We start from the raw sequence: 22,463 nt of genomic DNA, 5'->3' as shown, positions 1-22,463 counted from the left end.
GGTGGCCAAAGTATTGGGGTTTCAACTTTAGCATCAGTCCTTCCAAAGGACGCCCAGGATTGATCTCCTTTAGAATGGACTGGTTGGATCTCCTTGCAGTACAAGGGACTCTCAAGAGTCTTCTCCAACACCACATTTCAAAAGCATCAATGCTTTGGCGATCAGCTTTCTTCACAGTCCAACTCTCACATCCATACATGACCACTGGAAAAACCATAGACTTGACTAGATGGACCTTGGTTGGCAAAGTAATGTCTCTGCTTTTTAATATGCTATCTAGGTTGGTCATAGCTTTCCTTCCAAGAAGTAAACGTCTTTTAATTTCATGGCTGCAATCAGCATCCACAGTGATTTTGGAGCCCCCAAAAATAAAGTCTGGTACTGTTCCCACTGTTTCCCCATCTATTTCCCATGAAGTGAAATTTTATTCTTAGTTACCTTTATATATATATATTTTCTTTTTGAATTTAGTCGTGTCTGACATCAACCCCAGCAAATGAGTACCCTAATTTTCTCACACCCGTAATAACACTGGGAATATAATTTTATTGTGTGAAGATAGTAGACACAAATTCAACAAAGAAAACATCCATGAATCAAAAACAACTTATTGAAATTCAACTTTTATTTATTTTGCTATTTCTCAATTTTATAGTATAGTATCATATCTACTGTGATAGTGATATTTAATCTCAAGAAGAAAAAATCCTTTACTTGGATGAATTTTCTGAGAAGTAAAATAAAAAAAAAAAGGTTCCAGATTAAAAAATAATAGTTAGAAATATTGATACTCACTTGTCTTTGTCACTCACTCTTAACAAACAAATAAAGATGGCTTGTTTACCTTTGAAGATCTCAACCTATTCACAAGCACCGTATTTTTAAAAGGAAAAGGGGCAAACAGTCGCAGCTTGAATTACAAGGAACTTGGATCACCAACCAGTTGAATACATTTAGAGAACAGATTTTGAACCCTTGCTTTTTTCCATTTTCATATTCCAGTATTACTATTAATAAATAAAGATCCTTTAATTTTATATTTAAAATTATAATTTTAAATTTATTTATTAAATTATATATATATTATATTAATATAACTATAATTTTATAATATAATAAATATTATTATATTATTTATTAAATATAAAATTTTATTTTATATTTAAAATTAAAGGATCTTTATGTAAATATAATTTAAATTATAAAGTCGGCGGCTGCAATGGTGGACAAGCGTGGCCAAGAGGAGCTACCCCACGTCCAAGATAAGGAACGGTGGCTGTGCTTTGCTGGAGCGGCCATGAAGAGATACCCCACGTCCAGGATAAGAGAAACCCAAGTAAGACGGTGGACGCTGAGAGAGGGCATGGGAGAGCAGACAGACTGAAACCACAATCATAGACAACTAGCTAATCTGATCACATGTCTAACTTAATGAAACTAAGCCATGCCATGTGGGCCTCCCCACCCCCCCCCAAGATGGATGGGTCATGGTGGAAAGGTCTGACAGAATGTGGTCCACTGGAGAAGGGAATGGCAAACCACTTCAGTATACTTGCCTTGAGAACCCCATGAACAGCATGAAAAGGCAAAAAGATAGGGCATTGAAAGATGAAATCCCCAGGTCAGTAGGTGCCCAATATTCTACTGGAGATCAGTGAAGAAATATCTCCAGAAACAAAGAAGGGATGGGGCCAAAGCAAAAACAACACGCAGTTGTGGATGGGACTTGTGATAGAAGCAAGATTCAATGCAATCCCTATCAAGCTACCAACGGTATTTTTCACAGAGATAGAAGAAATAATTTCACAATTTGTATGGAAATACAAAAAACCTCAAATAGCCAAAGCAATCTTGAGAAAGAAGAATGGAACTGGGGGAATCAACATGCCGGACTTCAGGCTCTACTACAAAGCCACAGTCATCAAGACAGCATGGTACTGGCATAACGACAGAATATAGATCAATGGAACAAAATAGAAAACCCAGAGATAAATCCACGCACCTAGGGAAACCTTATCTTTTACAAAGGAGGCAAGAATATAGAATGGAAAAAAGACAAACTCTTTAACAAGTGGTGCTGGGAAAACTGGTCAACCACTTGTAAAAGAATGAAACTAGAACACTTCCTAACACCATCCACAAAAATAAACTCAAAATGGATTAAAGATCTAAATGTAAGACCAGAAACTATAAAACTCCTAGAGGAGAACATAGGCAAAACACTCTCTGACATAAATCACAGCAGGATCCTCCATGACCCACCTTCCAGAATATTGGAAATAAAAGCAAAAATAAACAAATGGGACCTAATTAAAATCAAAAGCTTCTGCACAGCAAAGGAAACTATAAGCAAGGTGAAAAGACAGCCTTCAGAATGGGAGAAAATAATAGCAAATGAAGCAACTGACAAAGAATTAATCTCAAAAATATACAAGCAACTCCTGCAGCTCAATTCCAGAAAAATAAACGACCTCATCAAAAAATGGGCCAAAGATTTAAACAGACTTTTCTCCAAAGAAGACATACAGATGGCTAACAAACAAATCAAAAGATGCTCAGTATCACTCATTATCAGGGAAATGCAAATCAAAACCACAATGAGGTACCATTTCACACCAGTCAGAATGGCTGCTATCCAAAAGTCTAGAAGAAATAAATGCTGGGGAGAGGGTGGAGAAAAGGGAACCCTCTTACACTGATGGGGTATGCAAACTAGTACAGCCACTATGGAGAACAGTGTGGAGATTCCTTAAAAAATTGGAACTGCCTTACGACCCAGCAATCCCACTGCTGGGCATACACACCGAGGAAACCAGAATTGAAAGAGACACATGTACTCTAATGTTCATCACAACACTGTTTATAATAGCGAGGACATGGAAGTAACCTAGATGTCCATCAGCAGACGAATGGATAAGAAAGCTGTGGTACATATACACAATGGAGTATTACTCAGCAATTAAAAAGAATACATTTGAATCAGTTCTAATGAGATGGATGAAACTGGAGCCTATTATACAGAGTGAAGTAAGCCAGAAAGAAAAATACCAATAGAGTATACTAACGCATATATATGGAATTTAGAAAGATGGTAACGTTAACTCTGTATATGGGACAGCAAAAGAGACACAGATGTATAGAACAGTCTTTTGGACTCTGTGGGAGAGGACGAGGGTGGGATGATTTGGGAGACTGGCATTGAAACATGTATATTATCATATGTGAAGCAACTCGCCAGTCCAGGTTCGATGCATGATACAGGATGCTTGGGGCTGGTGCACTGGGATGAACCAGAGGGATGGTATAGGGAGGGAAGTCGGAGAGGGGTTCAAGATGGGAAACACATGTACACCTGGGGCAGATTCATGTCAATGTATAGCAAAACCAATAGAATATTGTAAAGTAAAAAAAAAAAAAAAAAGAAAAAGAAAAAAGAAAGAAATAAAAGAGATCAATAAAGATAAAAAAGAAAAAGAAATAAAAGAGATCAATAAAAGGAAAAAAAAGACAAAAAGTTTCAATGCTGTAAAAAGCAATATTTGATAGGAACCTGGAATGTTAGGTCCATGAATCAAGACAAATTGAAAGTGGTCAAGAGTGAACATCGACATTCTAGGAATCAGCAAACTAAGATGGACTGGAATGGGTGAATTTAATCTATGCCCTGACCAATACTGCTGAAGAAGCTGAAGTTGAACGGTTCTATGAAGACCTACAAGTCCTTCTAGAACTAACACCCCCAAAAGATGTACTTTTCACTATAGAGGACTGGAATGCAAAAGTAGGAAGTCAAGAAACACCTGGAGTAACAGGCAAATTTGAATGAAGTACAGAATGAAGCAAAGGTTGACAGAGTTCTGCCAAGAGAATACACTGGTCATAGCAAACACCCTCTTCTAACAACACAAGAAAAGACTCTACACATGGACATCACCACTGAACTACAAGGACATGAGTTTGAGTGATCTCTAGGAGTAGGTGATGGACAGGGAAGTCTGGTATGCTGCAGTCCATGGGGTTGCAAAGAGTCGGACATGACTGAGCAAGTGAACTGAACTGAAGCATTCAAGGCCATTTAAAATTAAATATATGCTTCAATATAGAACAATATAGCTCACTAATAATTCAAGGATCAGTGTGGATGAATTATGTATCTTTTTATGTAACTTTATTTGCTATTGATTTTCTCAAAAGAGGGCTTCCCTTGTATCTCAACTGGAAAATAATCCGACTGCAATGCAGGAGACCACAGTTCCATTCCTGGGTTGGGAAGATCCACTGGGGAAGGGATATACTATCCACTCCAGTATTCTTAGGATTCCCTGGTGGCCCAGCTGGTAAATAATCAGCCTGCAATGTGGGAGACCTGGTTTGGATCCCTGGGTTGGGAAGATCTCCAGAAGAAGGGAAAGGCTATCCACTCCAGTATTCTGGCCAGGAGAATTCCATGGACTGTATAATCCATGGGGGTCCCAAAGGGTTGGACATGACTGAGAGACTTTCACTTCTCAAAAGGTATTTGGGAAACTATTGGAACAGACTTGCCTAGAAAATAATGAGCAACTACTTTTGTATTTGTTTTTTAATTTTTAATAGAAAATTGCTTTACAGTGTTGAGCTGATTTCTGCCATACTTATGAACCAAATAAAACAACACTGTCCACTTGCAGAAAGATATCTACACATCTCTTCATTTGTATATTGTTTTAGAGTATTCTTGTGTTTGCAGAAGCCAATTGCTAGGCTATGTTTGCTCAATAAATTTATTCTAATTTAGAGCAAAAGCATGAAAAAATATACTTAGACTGTCATTATACTATATTAATGACTGAATTGGATCCCTATTCCTGGAAGTTCATAAGCAGGTGTTGAGAGTTCATTTTCAAAATTGCAAACCACAGCCAATATTTGTAAATGGGTAAAAAGTTTCTCAAGATATCTATAATATTGGTTGGGGGGAAAAATTTAAAGCTATGGGTGATCCGTGTACTTCAAGTTTCCCTGAAGTGATTCCAGTGACTAGTCAGGCACTGGAGTGATTGTTCTACACCACACATTGAAGAAGAAACTTTTTCATAAATTTTTAAAAGAAGTTAAAAAGCAATCATCCTATTTTGAGCCTCACTATGGCTCTGTAGACAATTTAATTCAAAGAAGATTGATTGGCAGTGTTCACATCAGAGTGAATTAATATTAATATAATAGTTATCCCCACGTGAATAAATTTAGTAAAATATTAAATGGGCTTATTGAAAACATTTGTCTTCAAAGTATAAATTTTGAGGAGAAATTATGCAACATCAGTGAGAACTCATGAAGATAAACTAATTGTGACAATAGACTAATAGGCTTTTCCTTTGAAGTAACCCCTGTGTTATTACAGACACCTTAAATATGAACAAGCACCTAAACTGTAATTTTATGAAAAAAATTTACCTTAATCACATGCCTCATGGCATGGATCACATGCTTCTTCCTTAGACTGTAGATGAATGGGTTCAACACTGGACTCAAAAATGTATAAAAGACTTCAATTATTTTGGGCTCCTCTACAGAGTTCTTAGATGGAGGCCTTAAGTATATGCAGAAGAGGGTTCCATAAAATAGAATGACTGTTGTCTGGTGGGAACCACAAGTAGAAAAGGCTTTGTACCTGCTTTTTGCAGAATGGCTATTCAAGATGAATGCAATGATGAAAATGTAGGACAGACGAATGATGAAGAGAGAACTTTAGAGAGTGAAACCAGCAACTACAAACATCGCCATCTTTTTGACATAGGTGTCAGAGCAGGCCAACATTATCAGAGGAGGATCAGCACAGTAGAAATGGTTGATCTCAAGGGAGTCACAGAAGGACAAGTGAAAGGTCAGCAGTGCCTGAGAGAGACCACTGAGGAATCCACAAGTATAAGGGACTGTGACTAGAAAGATGAAAACATCCTTGGACATCCTGGTGCTGTAATGGAGAGGGCTGCAGATGGCTACATAGCGGTCCAAGTCCACTGAAGCAAGGAGATAAAGTTCAGTGATCACCAGGGCAATGAAGGGAAGACACTGTGTGAAGCATCGAGCATAGGAGATGGTCTTCTGGTCTGAGAGGAAATTGTGCAGCATATTTGGAGTAACATTGGAGGAATAGCAAAGGTCTGCAAAAGAGAGGTGGCTGAGGAAGAAATACATGGGAGTCTGGAGGTGGGGATTGGTCCTGATCAGCATGATCATGCTCAGATTTCCCACCATTGTGATTAGGTAGATCACCAGGAACACCCCAAACAGGGCCTTCTGTAACACTGGGTCATCTGTGAGTCCCAGGAGAATGAGTTAAGTCACTATTGTGTGATTTGGGGAAAACATATTCTTATTCCTAGAGAACTGAAAGTGACAAAGAAAGTGAAGAATTCTGTGTTATACAAGCTCTGAATTCATTCCATACCTTTTACAGTAACTTATTGATCAATTCATCTGTGAAGAAATTTCTATTTGTTTTTTCAACAAATTCATCAGGATTTCTTCACAAATATTTAATCCTATATCTCAGTACTATTATGCTTTTTCCCACTATATCTCAATCTCTCTCTTGTTTGTATATATGCATATATCACTAATCAAATATTGGTTCAGTTCAGTTCAGTCGCTCAGTCGTGTCCGACTCTCCGCGACCCCATGAATCACAGCACGCCAGGCCTCCCTGTCCATCACCAACTCCCGGAGTTCACTCAAACTCATGTCCATCGAGTCGGTGATGCCATCCAGCCATCTCATTCTCCGTCGTCCCCTTCTCCTCCCGCCCCCAACCTTTCCCAGCATCAGAGTCTTTTCCAGTGAGTCAACTCGTCGCATGAGGTGGCCAAAGTATTGCAGTTTCAGCTTTAGCATCAGTCCTTCCAATGAACACCCAGGATTGATCTCCTCTAGAATGGACTGGTTGGATCTCCTTGCAGTATAAGGGACTCTCAAGAGTCTTCTCCAACACCACAGTTCAAAAGCATCGATTCTTCGGCGGTCAGCCTTCTTCACAGTCCAACACTCACATCCATACATGACCACGGGAAAAACCATTGCCTTGACTAGACGGACCTTGGTTGGCAAAGTAATGTCTCTGCTTTTTAATATACTATCAAGGTTGGTCATAACTTTCCTTCCAAGGAGCAAGCGTCTTTTAATTTCCTGGCTGCAATCAGCATCTGCAGTGATTTTGGAGCCCAAAAAAACAAAGTCTGACACTGTTTCCACTGTTTTTCCATCTATTTCCCATGAAGCGATGGGACAAGATGCCATGATCTTAGTTTTCTGAATGTTGAGCTTCAAGCCAACCTTTTCACTCTCCTCTTTCACTTTCATCAAGAGGCTTTTGAGTTCCTCTTCACTTTCTGCCATAAGGGTAGTGTCATCTGCATATCTGAGGTTATTGATATTTCTCCCAGCAATCTTGATTCCAGCTTGTGCTTCTTCCAGCCCAGCATTCCTCATGATGTACTCTGCATATAAGTTAAATAAGCAAGGTGACAATATACAACCTTGACGTACACCTTTTCCTATTTGGAACCAGTCTGTTGTTCCATGTCCAGTTCTAACAGTTGCTTCCTGACCTGCATACAGGTTTCTCAAGAGGCAGGTCAGGTGGTCTGGGATTCCCATCTCTTTCAGAATGTTCCACAGTTTATTGTGATCGACACAGTCAAAGGCTTTGGCATAGTCAATAAAGCAGAAATAGATGTTTTTCTGAAACTCTCTTGCTTTCTCCATGATCCAGCGGATGTTGGCAATCTGATCTCTGGTGCCTCTGCCTTTTCTAAAACCTGCTTGAACATCTGGGAGTTCACGGTTTATATACTGCTGAAGCCTGGCTTGGAGAATTTTGAGCATGACTTTACTAGCGTGTGAGATGAGTGCAATTGTGCGGTAGTTTGAGCATTCTTTGGCATTGCCTTTCTTTGGGATTGGAATGAAGACTGACCTCTTCCAGTCCTGTGGCCACTGCTGAGTTTTCCAAATCTGCTGGCATATTGAGTGCAGCACTTTCACAGCATCATCTTTCAAGACTTGAAATAGCTCAACTGGAATTCCATCACCTCCACTAGCTTTGTTCGTAGTGATGCTTTCTAAGGCCCACTTGACTTCACATTCCAAGATGTCTGGCTCTAGGTCAGTGATCACGTTATCGTGACTATCTTGGTCGTGAAGATCTTTTTTGTACAGTTCTTCTGTGTATTCCTGCCACCTCTTTTTAATATCTTCTGGTTCTGTTAGGTCCATATCATTTCTGTCCTTTATCAAGCCCATCTTTGCATGAAATGTTCCCTTGGAATCTCTAATTTTCTTGAAGAGATCTCTTGTTTTTCCTATTCTGTTGTTTTCCTCTATTTCTTTGCATTGATCACTGAGGAAGGCTTTCTTATCTCTCCTTGCTATTCTTTGGAACTCTGCATTTAGATGCTTGTATCTTTCCTTTTCTCCTTTGCTTTTCGCCTCTCTTCTTTTCACAGCTATTTGTAAGGCCTCCTCAGACAGCCATTTCGCTCTTTTGCATTTCTTTTCCATGGGGATGGTCTTGGTCCCTGTCTCCTGTACAATGTCACGAACCTCCGTCCAGAGTTCATCAGGCACTCTATCAATCAGATCTAGTCCCTTAAATCTATTTCTCACTTCCACTGTATAATCATAAGGGATTTGATTGAGGTCATATCTGAATGGTCTAGTGGTTTTCCCTACTTTCTTCAATTTAAGTCTGAACTTCGCAATAAGGAGTTCGTGATCTGAGCCACAGTCAGCTCCTGGTCTTGTTTTCGCTAACTGTATACAGCTTCTCCATCTTTGGTTGCAAAGAATATAATCAATCTGATTTCGGTGTTGACCATCTGGTGATGTCCATGTGTAGAGTCTTCTCTTGTGTTGTTGGAAGAGGGTGTTTGCTATGACCAGTGCATTCTCTTGACAAAACTCTATTAGCCTTTGCCCTGCTTCATTCCGTGCTCCAAGGCCAAATTTGCCTGTTACTCCAGGTGTTTCTTGACTTCCTACTTTTGCATTCCAGTCCCCTAGAATGAAAAGGACATCTTTTTTGGGTGTTAGTTCTAAAAGGTCTTGTAGGTCTTCATAGAACCGATTAACTTCGGCTTCTTCAGCACTACTCGTTGGGGCATAGGCCTGGATTACTGTAATATTGAATGGTTTGCCTTGGAAACGAACAGAAATCATCCTGTCATTTTTAAGATTGCATCCAAGTACTGCATTTCGGACTCTTTTGTTGACCATGATGGCTACTCCATTTCTTCGAAGGGATTCCTGCCCACAGTAGTAGATATAATGGTCGTCTGAGTTAAATTCACCCATTCCAGTCCATTTTAATTCACTGATTCCTAGAATGTCAACGTTCACTCTTGCCATCTCCTGTTTGACCACTTCCAATTTGCCTTGATTCATGGACCTAACATTCCAGGTTCCTATGCAATACTGCTCTTTACAGCACCGGACCTTGCTTCTATCACTGGTCACATCCACAACTGGGTACTGGTTTTGCTTTTGCTCCATCCCTTTATTCCTTCTATAGTTATTTCTCCACTGAGCTCCAGTAGCATACTGGGCACCTACTGACCTGGGTAATTCCTCATTCAGTATCCTATCATTTTGCCCTTTGTTACTGTTCATGGGGTTCTCAAGGCAAGTATACTGAAGTGGTTTGCCATTCCCTTCTCCAGTGGACCACATTCGGCTGTGGTCCATGTGATCAGATTGGCTAGTTTCCTGTGATTATGATATCAGTCTGTCCGCCCTCTGGTGCCCCCTAGCAATACCTACCGTCTTATTTGGGTTTCTCTTACCTTGGTCGTGGAAAATCTCTTCACAGCCGCTCCAGCAAAGTGCAGCCGCTGTACCTTACCTTGGACGAGGGGTATCTCCTCGAGGCCGCCCCTCCTGACCTTGAACGCGGAGTAGCTCCTCTCGGCCCTCCTGCGCCCGCGCAGCCACCGCCTGTTGGACGTGGGGTAGCTCCTCTCGGCCGCCGGCCCTGGCCTCAGGCGTTGGGTAGCTCCTCACGGCCGCACCTCTTTGCGTGGTTCGTTGCGCCGGGGCCGGAGTCTCTCGCGTCGCGTCTGCGCCGCCGGGGCCGGCGTCTCTCGCGTCACGTCTGCGCCGCCGGGGCCGGCGTCTCTCGCGTCGCGTCTGCGCCGCCGGGGCCGGCGTCTCTCGCGTCGCGTCTGCGCCGCCGGGGCCGGCGTCTCTATGTATTCAGTTCAGTTCAGTTCAGTCGCTCAGTCGTGTCTGACTCTCCGCGACCCCATGAATCACAGCACGCCAGGCCTCCCTGTCCATCACCAACTCCCTGAGTTCACTCAAACTCATGTCCACAGAGTCGGTGATACCATCCAGCCATCTCATTCTCGGTCGTCCCCTTCTTCTCCCGCCCCCAACCTTTCCCAGCATCAGAGTCTTTTCCAGTGAGTCAACTCGTCGCATGAGGTGGCCAAAGTATTGCAGTTTCAGCCTCAGCATCAATCCTTCCAATGAACACCCAGGATCGATCTCCCTTAGAATGGACTGGTTGGATCTCCTTGCGGTACAAGGGACTCTCAAGAGTCTCCTCCAACACCACAGTTCAAAAGCATATTAGTTCTTATATAATTTATATATGATTATATGTTATATATATAATATAATATATATTAGTTATAACGTTACTTATTATATGTTGATTATTATTAATATATATTAATAAATGCTATGATCTAATAATATTATGTATTATACATATTCACATATTTATATCTATCTTTTAAGGGAACTACACTTTGATATTTTTTTTCAAACTTTGTGGGAATAAAAAGCCAAAGGCATGAAAATCAGGTATGAAAAGCGACAAGGCATCTTCATCTTTCAAATGGACAAATGAAGAAAACTATATTTCTAGAGCCCCACCAGTTCTTACAGCCTATTGTTTCAGATCCCGCCTGGTGGTATTGGACTATAAAGTGAGAGCTGTACTATAAAGGAAGCTGAGCACCGAAGAATTGATGCTTTTGAACTGTGGTGTTGGAGAAGACTCTCGAGAGTCCCTTGGACTGCAAGGGGATCAAACCAGTCCATCCTAAAGGAAATCAGTCCTGAATATTATTAGAAGGACTGATTCTGAAGCTGAAACTCTAATGCTTTGTCCACCTGATGCAAAGAACTGACTCATTGGAGAAGCCCCTAATGCTGGGAAAGATTGAAGGCAGGAGGAGAAGGGGACAACAGAATATGAGATGGCTGGATGGCATCACCGACTGATAGACATGAGTTTGAGCAAGCTCCGGGAGATGGTGATGGACAGGGAAGTCTGGAGTGCTGCAGTCCATGGGATTGCAGAGAGTTGGACAAGACTGAGTGACTAAAATGCCTTGAACTGATTGTTTTAGATATAAAACAGAATATAAATGTTCAGTACTGCATTTTCACCTGAAACCCATAGTTGTATGACTTAATTTCATTCAAAGGACATTGAATTAGTGAAATTTATCTCAAAATATGATTAAGAATAAACAGAATGAATAATTCATACACACACTCAATTTATTCTTCTACACTGTAAAGATTGAGTTTTTTTCCTTTTCTAGATTCTAGTGCTACAGCAGTGAAAAAAATCTCCAGCCTCATGAAGTATATATTGTAGGAGAAGGAACAAGTAGTAAACCCAGAGATAAAGATATATCACGTACTGTTTGGAAACCACAGCAGTACTTGTCTCCTCTGAATTGGAGTCATGTTGTGGGGTAGCTGTCTTTGATTTGTTAAACTTTGATTTATCCTTTGAGGCAGCACAGTGGTTTTTACAAGTACAGAAGTGGTCCTTGTATTTAACTGTGCTGCCTGGAACACCCTTCTCATCTGTTTTCTGTAGTTTACATAAAGCATTAGTTCATTTCCAGGAGTTGGAAAATTTGAATTCTAAAAGGTTAAGTTCACACACACACACACACAGAAGCCCATAGGCATTAGAATTCCTATTTTAGGCAATGCGTGTCCTTTTGTATTGTGAGCATGACTGCTCTCTCTGCATTGTCTGGCTGCAGAGATGTCACACTGGCACTTCTTGTCTCTGTATACTTGCCATATCTTCCTGATGTGATCACACAAAAACATGAGCAAGTACCAAGACTAAGAATGAAGACATCTGGAACTTATGATTAAGCCAAATATTTGAACCTAGGAATTCTGTGTATCATTTTCTTTCCTGGTCCCTTTACAATTTCTAAACTTGCTGAAATCTTCACCATTAAAAACGACTCATTTAGCGGGGGATGGGGGGAGATATATGACATAATCTCAGTTAGAAGCAAAAAATGTGAAAAAAATGAATGTGGAATGCTTTTGTCAGGCGAGTGTATGTTCCTTGGTTCTTGTCTTGTCACAACAATGATTTGGGGCGACGGACATTAAAGCCCTTGGCACATCACAGCTCTTGGGTCTTGAACAAACCGTGTCATAGCTCTTAGACAAATCAGTGTTACAGTTCTATTTTATTTAGAAGATAGCAGGAGAATTCATCCTCCAAGAAGAGAAGAGAGTGGAGGAGCGCACAAGTGCACGCATGGTGGGTGGGGGTGGGGTGGGGGGGTAGAGAGAGAAAGAGAGCATGCATACGGGGGTAGGGGAGGGAGAGAGTGTACGCAAGTGGTAGAGAGCGAGCAAGCATGCGCTTGGCTCCTCCTTTTATACGTTTTCTTACCCCTGAGCCTGCCCTATGCAAATTGGACTTAGGAGTGCTGTTCTACCTGCAGTCTTCACTCCAGTCCTCGGACCTTCCTTTGTTCTATTTTCGTGGGCTTTTCCCTTCCTTGTCTTTTGGCCACTGCCATTTTGGAGTCCTTTTCCCTATTCTACCTACCTAACACTTTTAAATGCATTTTTTTTTTTTTTTTTGCATATGGTGAATACTAATCTCCACAAAAAAGAACAGAACTTATACTTAGGGAACAAGTATATCAAATGACCTACCTGTAAAACTGAAATTATGACATTTTGAATAAAATAAGAGGGGACTATTTATAATGTATTTCTTAAGTATAGTCCCTAGAGTATTAAAAAAAAATAAAAGCCAATTAAATTTTCTTTTGTTTTTCAAAAGTGTATGCTTTGGGAACTAGAGTCTCCTCTGAGGCTGATATTGGTACATAGCAATATGTACAGGATTGATAGTGTATGTGAAATCTTTAGCAGAGAGACAGTAGCCATCACTTTTAATACCATGGAAGCAGGGAATATGGTAGATAAGTTTAGTACTTACATTACAGTAAGGAAGAAAGAATATCAATTATTTTTTAAAATGTCATTTTCTCTATTAACTCTAAGGTGAGGCCACACACTGATAGTGAGAAATAGAAAAAAGTGAACTAAGGGAGAGTTTTGAGGAGCACAAAGACTAGAAAAGCCACAGACTAGGAAAAATATTCATACTGAGTAATGTTGGCAAGGATTTCTACTCAGAATGCATACAGATCCTCCACTATTCAGTGATCAAAATACAACCAGTTTTTTTTTTTTTTTAATCTAAGATCTTAATACATTTCATAAACAAAAATATATGAATTGTCAAAAAAACATATGAAAAGAATTTCAATATGTATAATTGTTAAGGAAATATAAATTGTAACTCCCTTGAGATGCCACTTCACATCCTCATTAATAACAAGAATTGGGAGAGTGGGATTGAGATATATACACTGTTGATATTAAATAGGTAACTAAACCTTCCAAGGTGGCGCTAGTTGTAAGAACCTACCTGCTAATGAAGGAGGCATAAAACATGTAGGTCTGATCTCTGGGTTGGGAAGATCCTCTGAAGGAGGAAATGGCAAACCCACTCCAATATTCTTGCCCTGAAAATCCCAAGGACTGAGGAGTCTGGCAGGCTACAGTCCATGAGGTTGTGAAGAGTTGGACACGCTGAGCAGCTGAGCATGCATGCGATGAGAACACACTGTATAGCACAGAGAGCTCTCCTTAAGGCACTGTGTGACCTAATGAGAAGGAAGTCCAAAAGGGAGGGGGTATACTTATATGTCTTTTGATAATGTTCATGGGGTTCTCAAGGCAAGTATACTGAAGTGGCTTGCCATTCCCTTCTCCAGTGGACCACATTCTGTCAGACATCTCCACCATGACCTGCCCATCTTGGGTGGCCCCACACGGCATGGCTTAGTTTCATTGAGTTAGACAGGGCTGTGGTCCGTGTGATCAGATCGACTAGCTTTCTGTGATTATGATTTCAGTGTGTCTGCCCTCTGATGCCCCCTCTTAATACCTACGAAAACTTATTTGGGTTTCTCTTACCTTGGTTGTGGGGTATCTCTTCACAGCTGTTCCAGCAGAGAGCAGCCACTACACCTTACCTTGGATGAGGGGTACCTCCTCAAGGCCGCCCCTCCTGACCTTGAATGTGGAGTATCTCCTCTTGGCCCTCCTGTGCCCGCGCAGTCACCGCCTCTTGGACGTGGGGCAGCTACCACACAATTGCACTCATCTCATACACTAGTAAAGTCATGCTCAAAATTCTCCAAGCCAGGCTTCAGCAATATGTGAACCTTGAACTTCCAGATGTTCAAGCCGGTTTTAGAAAAGGCAGAGGCACCAGAGATCAAATTGCCAACATCCGTTGGATCATGGAGAAAGCAAAAGAGTTCCAGAAAAACATCTATTTCTGCTTCATTGACTATGCCAAAGCCTTTGACTGTGTGGATCACAATAAACTGTGGAACATTCTGAAAGAGATGGGAATACCAGACCACCTGACCTGCCTCTTGAGAAACCTGTATGCAGGTCAGGAAGCTAAAGTTAGAACTGGACATGGAACAACAGACTGGTTCCAAATAGGAAAAAGAGTATGTCAAGGTTATATATTGTCACACTGCTTATTTAACTTATACGCAGAGTACATCATGAGGAACGCTGGGCTGGAAGAAGCACAAGCTGGAATCAAGATTGCTGGGAGAAATATCAATAACCTCAGATATGCAGATGACACTACCCTTATGGCAGAAAGTGAAGAGGAACTCAAAGCCTCTTGATGAAAGTGAAAGAGGAGAGTGAAAAGGTTGGCTTGAAGCTCAACATTCAGAAAACAAAGATCATGGCATCTGGTCCCATCACTTCATGGGAAATAGATGGGGAAACAGTGGAAACAGTGTCAGACTTTGTTTTTTTGGGCTCCAAAATCACTGCGGATGCTGATTGAAGCCATGAAGTTAAAAGACACTTACTCTTTGGAAGGAAAGTTATGACCAACCTAGATAGTATATTTAAAAGCAAAGACATTACTTTGCCAACAAAGGTCCGTCTAGTCAAGGCTGTGGGTTTTCCAGTAGTCATGTATGGATGTGAGAGTTGGACTGTGAAGAAAGCTGATCGCTGAAGAATTGATGCTTTTGAACTGTGGTGTTGGAGAAGACTCTTGAGAGTCCCTTGGACTGCAAGGAGATCCAACCATTCCATTCTAAAGGAGATCAATCCTGGGTGTTCATTGGAAGGACTGATGCTAAAGCTGAAACTGCAATACTTTGGCCACCTCATGCGACGAGTTGACTCACTGGGAAAGACTCTGATGGTGGGAGGGATTGGGGGTGGGAGGAGAAGGGGACGAAAGAGAATGAGATGGCTGGATGGCATCACCAACTTGATGGACATGAGTTTGAGTGAACTCCGGGAGTTGGTGGTGGACAGGGAGGCCTGGCGTGCTGTGATTCATGGGGTTGCAAAGAGTCGGTCATGACTGAGCGACTGAAGTGAACTGAACTGATACTGGCTGATAAGGCTGACTCATTTTAATGTACAGTAGAAACTAACACAACATTGGATAGCAACTATACTCCAATAAAAACTGATTTTAAAAAAATATTTGAGAGGGTAACAGGCAGGAATGCCAGGGGTCTCCAAATGGACGAAATAGCCTGCGAGTGTCAGACATTTTTACCTCTCTTAAGAGGCAGGAGGAAACAAACTAGCGATATTTTTTTCTTCTCTATACACATTTAAAAGGAAATTTCTCTTAAAATACTGTGTTGCCATAATGACACCTGGTTTCACCTGAAGTTAACTATTCTCGAATCTTGAGTTAACCAGTGCATTTTTCGTATGGAAATGTTGGTCTTAAGCTATGCTAACGTATGACGCATTTACCCCAGACTCTTTTCTTCAAGTCAGTTCCGCCAAATGGCTCAGAACCTACTTGACAAACCAGTATGTTATACTCAGATATTGTTCCCCTAATCTATGTAAACGAAACTATTTGTATGGTAATCTGCCCTTCTACAAGATTCAAGTTAATCATTTTATGGCCCGGGATGAATCATCTGGTGTCAAGATTATCCCAAAATGCATATTATGGGTGAGGGGCCTGGTGCCATTCTGAGCCTTAAGACATTTCTTTCTTTCATTAACAGACTATATAGTGACTATATAACATCCAGCTGAAGACTGGCAGGGGGGCACTCTTTCTGCTCCCTTCTGATGCCTATGTCAGAAGCTTTGTCTATCTCCAGTAAAACTTTATTACACAAAAGCTCTGGCGATCAAGCCTCGTCTCTGGCCCGGGATTGAATTCTTCTCCTCCGGAGGCCAAGAACCCCTGTGTCTTTTCTTTCAACAACAACCTTTCAGATTGACAGAAAAAGATGGATAAAGACAATGTGAATCAACTGTAACTCTCAAAATATATCATGTGAAGAAGTGTAAAATGATTGAGCTACTTTGGGAAACTAGATATTTTCTTCTGAAATGCCTTATAATGTCTTAATTTTTCTTTAAAACTATGGCTCAGTAAGTATTAGGATTTTATCCAAGAATATAAGAAGGCATACAACCACAAAGAAATTCAAACATATAGAGGCAGATACTTAGCTAAACAAATTGTGATATATCCACATAACAGGACACTACATAGAAATAAAAACTGAATGAAGTACTAATAAAACTTAAATGAATCTCCAAAACATTGTATCAGAATGGCAGAGTAATGACCTCCAAACCTATCCTCCACAAAAGCAACAGAAACAGGGCAAAGTGGTCAGATTTGCTCTTTCAGAATTCTGTATATTAATGAAGGCTTGTGACAATCCCACGAGTGTTTTCATTCAAGTAAAAACGTCAAAATATTTCTAAGAGTGAATTTTGTGGCTTTTTTCTTTTTCATCATATTCCCAATCCCTCTCCCTACCTGCAGATGAGTATGTGTTCAGTCGCTCAGTCATGTCCTACTCTACGTGACTCTATGGACTGTAGCCCACCAGGTTCCTCTGTACATGGAACTTTCCAGGCAAGAATACCAGAATGGGTTGCCATTTCCTCCTCCAGAAGATCTTCTGTCCAATTCTGTGACTTGGTGGACTGCAGCATACCAGGTATTTAATACAATGGGCATTTAACACTGAGTTACTGCTAATAAGTAACAATACATGCACAGTGTTAGGAATGTTACCTTAGTTAGATAAAAGCTAGTCAAAGCTAAGCATTGAAAGCTCGAAAGCGAAGGCCAGGTACATGGCAATCTGCAACCCCCTGCATTACAACAGAAGGATGTCCAGGTCACTGTGAATCTGCCTGGTCGCTTTCCCCAACATCTGGGGGTCTATGGTGGGCACAATGCAGGTGATATTGACCTCCTACTTGTCCTTTTGTGAATCCAACACCATTAACCATTTCTACTGTGCTGACCCAACCCTCTTAATGTTGACATGTTCTGACACTTAGATAAAGCAAACTACTTTGTCTACACAGGACTTAACCTCACAGGTTCCCTACTCACCATCCTCATCTACCTTCCCATTTTCATCTCCATTATGAGGATCCATTCCAACGAAGGACAACACAAAGCCTTCTCCACCTGTGATTCCCACCTGACAGCTGTCTTTATGTTTTATAGAGGTGTGTATCTGAGATTAGCAAATGAGTGATATGTTAAACAAGATAAACATTGTGGCACTGATTTGTACTTTTGTGAGTTCAATGCTGAATCCATTTATCTATAGTCTTAGAATGTGAAATAGGCTTTGAGAAAAGTAGTTATGAAAAACCTTTTCATAAAGGAGAAAAATTCTATTTCAACAGGCCCCCAACAGAAAAAAAGTCCCCAAAACAATCCAAAAGTGTTCTTTGCAGCTCTGCCTGAATGCAATTCTCTGGAAAAAAAATAATAATTTATATATATGGAAACTGTAAGTGGGAAAATCATTTGGAAATGATGACTGGTGAGAAATACAACAGCAGAACAGCTTTTATGATTATATAGGATCACAGTTTTAGCCTCAAGAACTCATTCCATTGATTACTTAGCAGATACTTCTTCCTTTCTCTTCCCAGGTCAGTGATATTGAGGATGTCTGAGGTACTCTTGGAAGCAACAGTTAGAACTGGACATGAAACAACAGACTGGTTCCAAATAGGAAAAGGAGTACGTCAAGGTTGTATATTGTCACCCTGCTTATTTAACTTATACGCAGAGTACATCATGAGGAACGCTGGGCTGGAAGAAGCACAAGCTGGAATCAAGATTGCTGGGAGAAATATCAGTAACCTCAGATATGCAGATGACACCACCCTTATGCAGAAAGTGAAGAGGAACTCAGAAGCCTCTTGATGAAAGTGAAAGAGGAGAGTGAAAAGGTTGGCTTGAAGCTCAATATTCAGAAAACAAAGATCATGGCATCTGGTCCCATCACTGGGAAATAGATGGGGAAACAGTGGAAGCAGTGTAAGACTTTATTTTTGGGGGCTCCAAAAATCACTGCAGATGCTAATTGCAGCCATGAAATTAAAAGATGCTTACTCCTTGGAAGGAAAGTTATGACCAACCTAGATAGTATATTAGAAAGCAGAGACATTACTTTGCCAACAAAGGTCTGTCTAGTCAAGGCTATGGTTTTTCCCATGGTCATGTATGGATGTGAGAGTTGGACTGTGAAGAAAGCTGATCACGGAAGAATTGATGCTTTTGAACTGTGGTGTTGGAGAAGACTCTTGAGAGTCCCTTGGACTGCAAGGAGATCCAACCAGTCCATTCTAGAGGAGATCAATCCTGGGTGTTCATGGGAAGGACTGATGCTAAAACTGAAACGCCAATACTTTGGCCACCTCATGTGAAGGGTTGACTCACTGGAAAAGACTCTGATGCTGGGAGGGATTGGGGGTGGGAGGAGATGGGGATGACAGAGAATGAGATGGATGGATGGCATCACCAACTCGATGGTCATGAGTTTGAGTGAACTCCGGGAGTTGGTGATGGACTGGGAGGCCTGGTGTGCTGTGATTCATGGTGTCGCAAAGAGTCGGACATGACTGAGCAACTGAACTGAACTGAGGTACTCTTACTAACAAAGTGACATATATTACAATGTATTTTCTGAATGGAAAAATTATTTATTATCACATGGTATATATGTTCACATGATAAATAAATATTGGTAAATATATATATAGAGAGAAAGAATGAAAAACCTGGCTTAAAAATCAACATTCAAAAATGAAGATCATAGCATTCAGTTGTATCACTTCATAGCAAATAGATGGGAAAACAATGGCAACAGTGAGAGACATTATTTCCTTGGGCTCCAAAATCATGTGGACAGTGACTGCAGCCATGAAATTAAAAGACACTTGCTCCTCAGAAGAAAATCTATGACAATCCGAGACAGCATATTAAAGAACAGAAACATCACTTTACCTACAAAGGTCCATACAATCAAAGCAATGATTTTTCTAGTAGCTATGTTCGTATGTGAGATTTGGACAATAAAAAAGGCTGATCACTGAAGAACTGATGACTTTCAAGTGTGATGCTGGAGAAGATTCTTAAGAGTCCTTGGGCAGCAAGGAGATCAAACTAGTCAATCCTAAAGGAAATCATTCCTGAATATTCATGGGAAGGACTGATGCTGAAGCTGAAGCTCCAATATTTTGGCCACTTGTTGTGAAGAGCTGACTCACTGGAAAAGACCCTGATGTTGGGAAAAGTTGAAGGCAGGAGAAGAAGGGGACAACAGAGGATGAGATGGTTGGATGGCATCACCGATACAGTGGATATGAGTTTGAGAAAACTCCAGGAGACAGTGAAGGACAGGGAAGCCTTGGCAGGCTGCAATCTATGGGGTTGCAGCCAGACATGACTGAGTGACCAAACAACAACAATATATGCTTTCCTTTAATGAAACCTGATAATCTTCTCAAAAGAATCTCTAATTCTGACTTTTTCTTTCTTACACGCCATTTGGTTTATATTTAAGTCTACTTCTTGGTAATATAAAACAGTACATGCTTCATTATTTCAACATATAGTTTAGTATTTTACAGATTTAAATGTTTCCATTATTTGTTTAATCTGTTTCTTTTAGACAAAGCAGATTCCCTTCTCAGTAGGGGATACACTCTCCTGATTTAGAATTTTCCTTTCTTACAGAGAGTTTTGTATCATATTCTGGATCTCTTGATACTCTTTGAAATTGATGTTTAAAAAAAATCATAGCATAACAACATTCATAACATTCAACAAAGCATTTTAGTACATCACTTCCTTTTAATATTTAGGAAGTTTTTAATTTACCCTCTTGAAAAAAATATTACAATAGCCAAGATATGGAAGTAACCTAAATGTCAATTGCCTGAGACTACTCAGTCATAAAAAAGAATAAGATAATGTAATTTGTAGTAACATGAATGGATTTAGAGATTATCATAGTAAGTGAGGTAAGTCAGACAGAGAGACAAATTATCACATGATATCACATATTTGTGGAATCTAAAATATGTTAGGAAAGAACCTATTTACAAAACAGAAACAGGCTCACAGACTTTGAAAACAAACCAATGGTTACCAGAGGGGAAAGGTCGGGGAGGGGGGTGTGGGTAGTTAATTAGGAGTTTGGGATTAACATATGCACACTACTATACTAAATGTCAAATAGATAACCAACAAAGACATACTGTATAGCACAGGGAACTCAGTATTCTCTAATAACTTATATAGGAAAAGAATTTGAAAAATAATTTATATATGTATATATATAAGTAAATCACAGTACTGTACACCTGAAACTAACACAAAACTGTACATCAACTATTAATATGCTCCAATATAATATAACAATTAATATATATATAAATACAAACTATTTATATAGTAAAACTAAAGGTAAAAAGATTGTTCCTTAAATTCAATTTTAAGAATGATATTATTAAATTGAAATTGGTACATATTTATTTTTGCTTTTTTAGGAAACATCCCCTTTTCAAGTGAATTATTTTGAAATGAAAATACATGCTTTTTATCTTACTTGTTTTGTAATTTTGTAAGATGAAATATTTAAAATAGAGTATCTTCATATATACTTTAACTATGCATGAAATGTTTTATTAAAAGGGAGACTCCAGCTTGGAAAATATAATTTTCCAGCTCTAATGAGCAGAAATTCACCACACTTCTGGCATCATTTTTCCAAGGGGGGAAGAATAATAAATTATTTCAATTTAAAAAAGGAAAAAATATTTATTTATGTAAATTATTGTTTTTGATCATTAACTTTACTAATATTTATTTCCAAAATGCTATCCTCACTACTCTTTATATTTCTTTCTTTTTGAATGTAGTGATGTGAAATCACCCCCAGTAATCAGGTTCTCAAGTTTTCTTGAATCTTTAATATGATTGTGAGTGTTCATTCTATTGTATGATGTGTGAATATAATAGATTACATTTAACATAGAAAACATTGATCTGTCAGACCCTATTTGTTGGAACTCACTTTAGTTTTTTACTTCTTCTCAGTGTCATGGTGTGCTAGGTACCTGATGGTGATATTTAAGCTTGAGGAGATGAAAGAAATAAAATAAAATAAAAACTTTTACTGGGCAAGTTTTCTGTTGAAAAGCAAACTTCTCAATGAAAGATAAATTTGTTTTCCAGATTGAAACATTGTGGATAGAGATTGATATTTACTTGTCCTGATCACCCAGTTGACAATTACCAACATACCTTTATTTATAACTGAAGAAATCAACCTATTCAGAGGACAATATTTTTAAGGTGTCAGGGGGATGTGGTAATAGAATACTTTTTTAAAAAAAATTTATTTATTTTAATTGGAGGCTAATTACTTTACATTATTGTATGGTTTTGCCATACATTGACATGAATGTGTGGATGGGATAATAGAATCTTGAATTAGAAGAAACCTGGATAATCGTGGGGCTTCCCTAGTGGCTGAGACAGTAAGTAATCTATCTGCAATGCAAGAGATGCAGGTTCCATCACTGGGTCAGGAAGATTCCCCTGGTGAAGGAAATGGCAACACATTCCAGTATTCTTGCCTGGAGAATTCTGTGGACAGAGGAGCCTAATGGACTACAGCTCATGAGGTCACAAAAGAGTCAGACATGATTTAGTGACTAAAGAACTGCAACATAACACGGATAATCATGCAGCTCAATCCTTTTATAGCACA

General features: G+C 39.8%; 2 pseudogenes; one reads left to right on the top strand and one right to left on the bottom strand.

The window, feature by feature from the left end:
* Positions 1-5,406: 5,406 nt before the first annotated feature.
* LOC129557324 (olfactory receptor 5M1-like) lies at positions 5,407-6,354 on the bottom strand (annotated as a pseudogene).
* A 10,429-nt stretch (positions 6,355-16,783) lies between these two features.
* On the top strand, positions 16,784-18,164 carry LOC129557424 (olfactory receptor 5M1-like; annotated as a pseudogene).
* The last annotated feature ends 4,299 nt before the right edge of the window (positions 18,165-22,463 follow it).

The sequence above is a fragment of the Moschus berezovskii genome, chromosome 7, assembly GCF_049115385.1.
Source record: "Moschus berezovskii isolate FMDL1 chromosome 7, NW_MosBer_1.0, whole genome shotgun sequence".
In the NCBI taxonomy this organism is placed as follows: Eukaryota; Metazoa; Chordata; class Mammalia; order Artiodactyla; family Moschidae; genus Moschus; species Moschus berezovskii.
The sequence above is the reverse complement of the archived record's forward strand: the minus strand, read 5'-3'. Positions and strand labels throughout refer to the sequence as shown.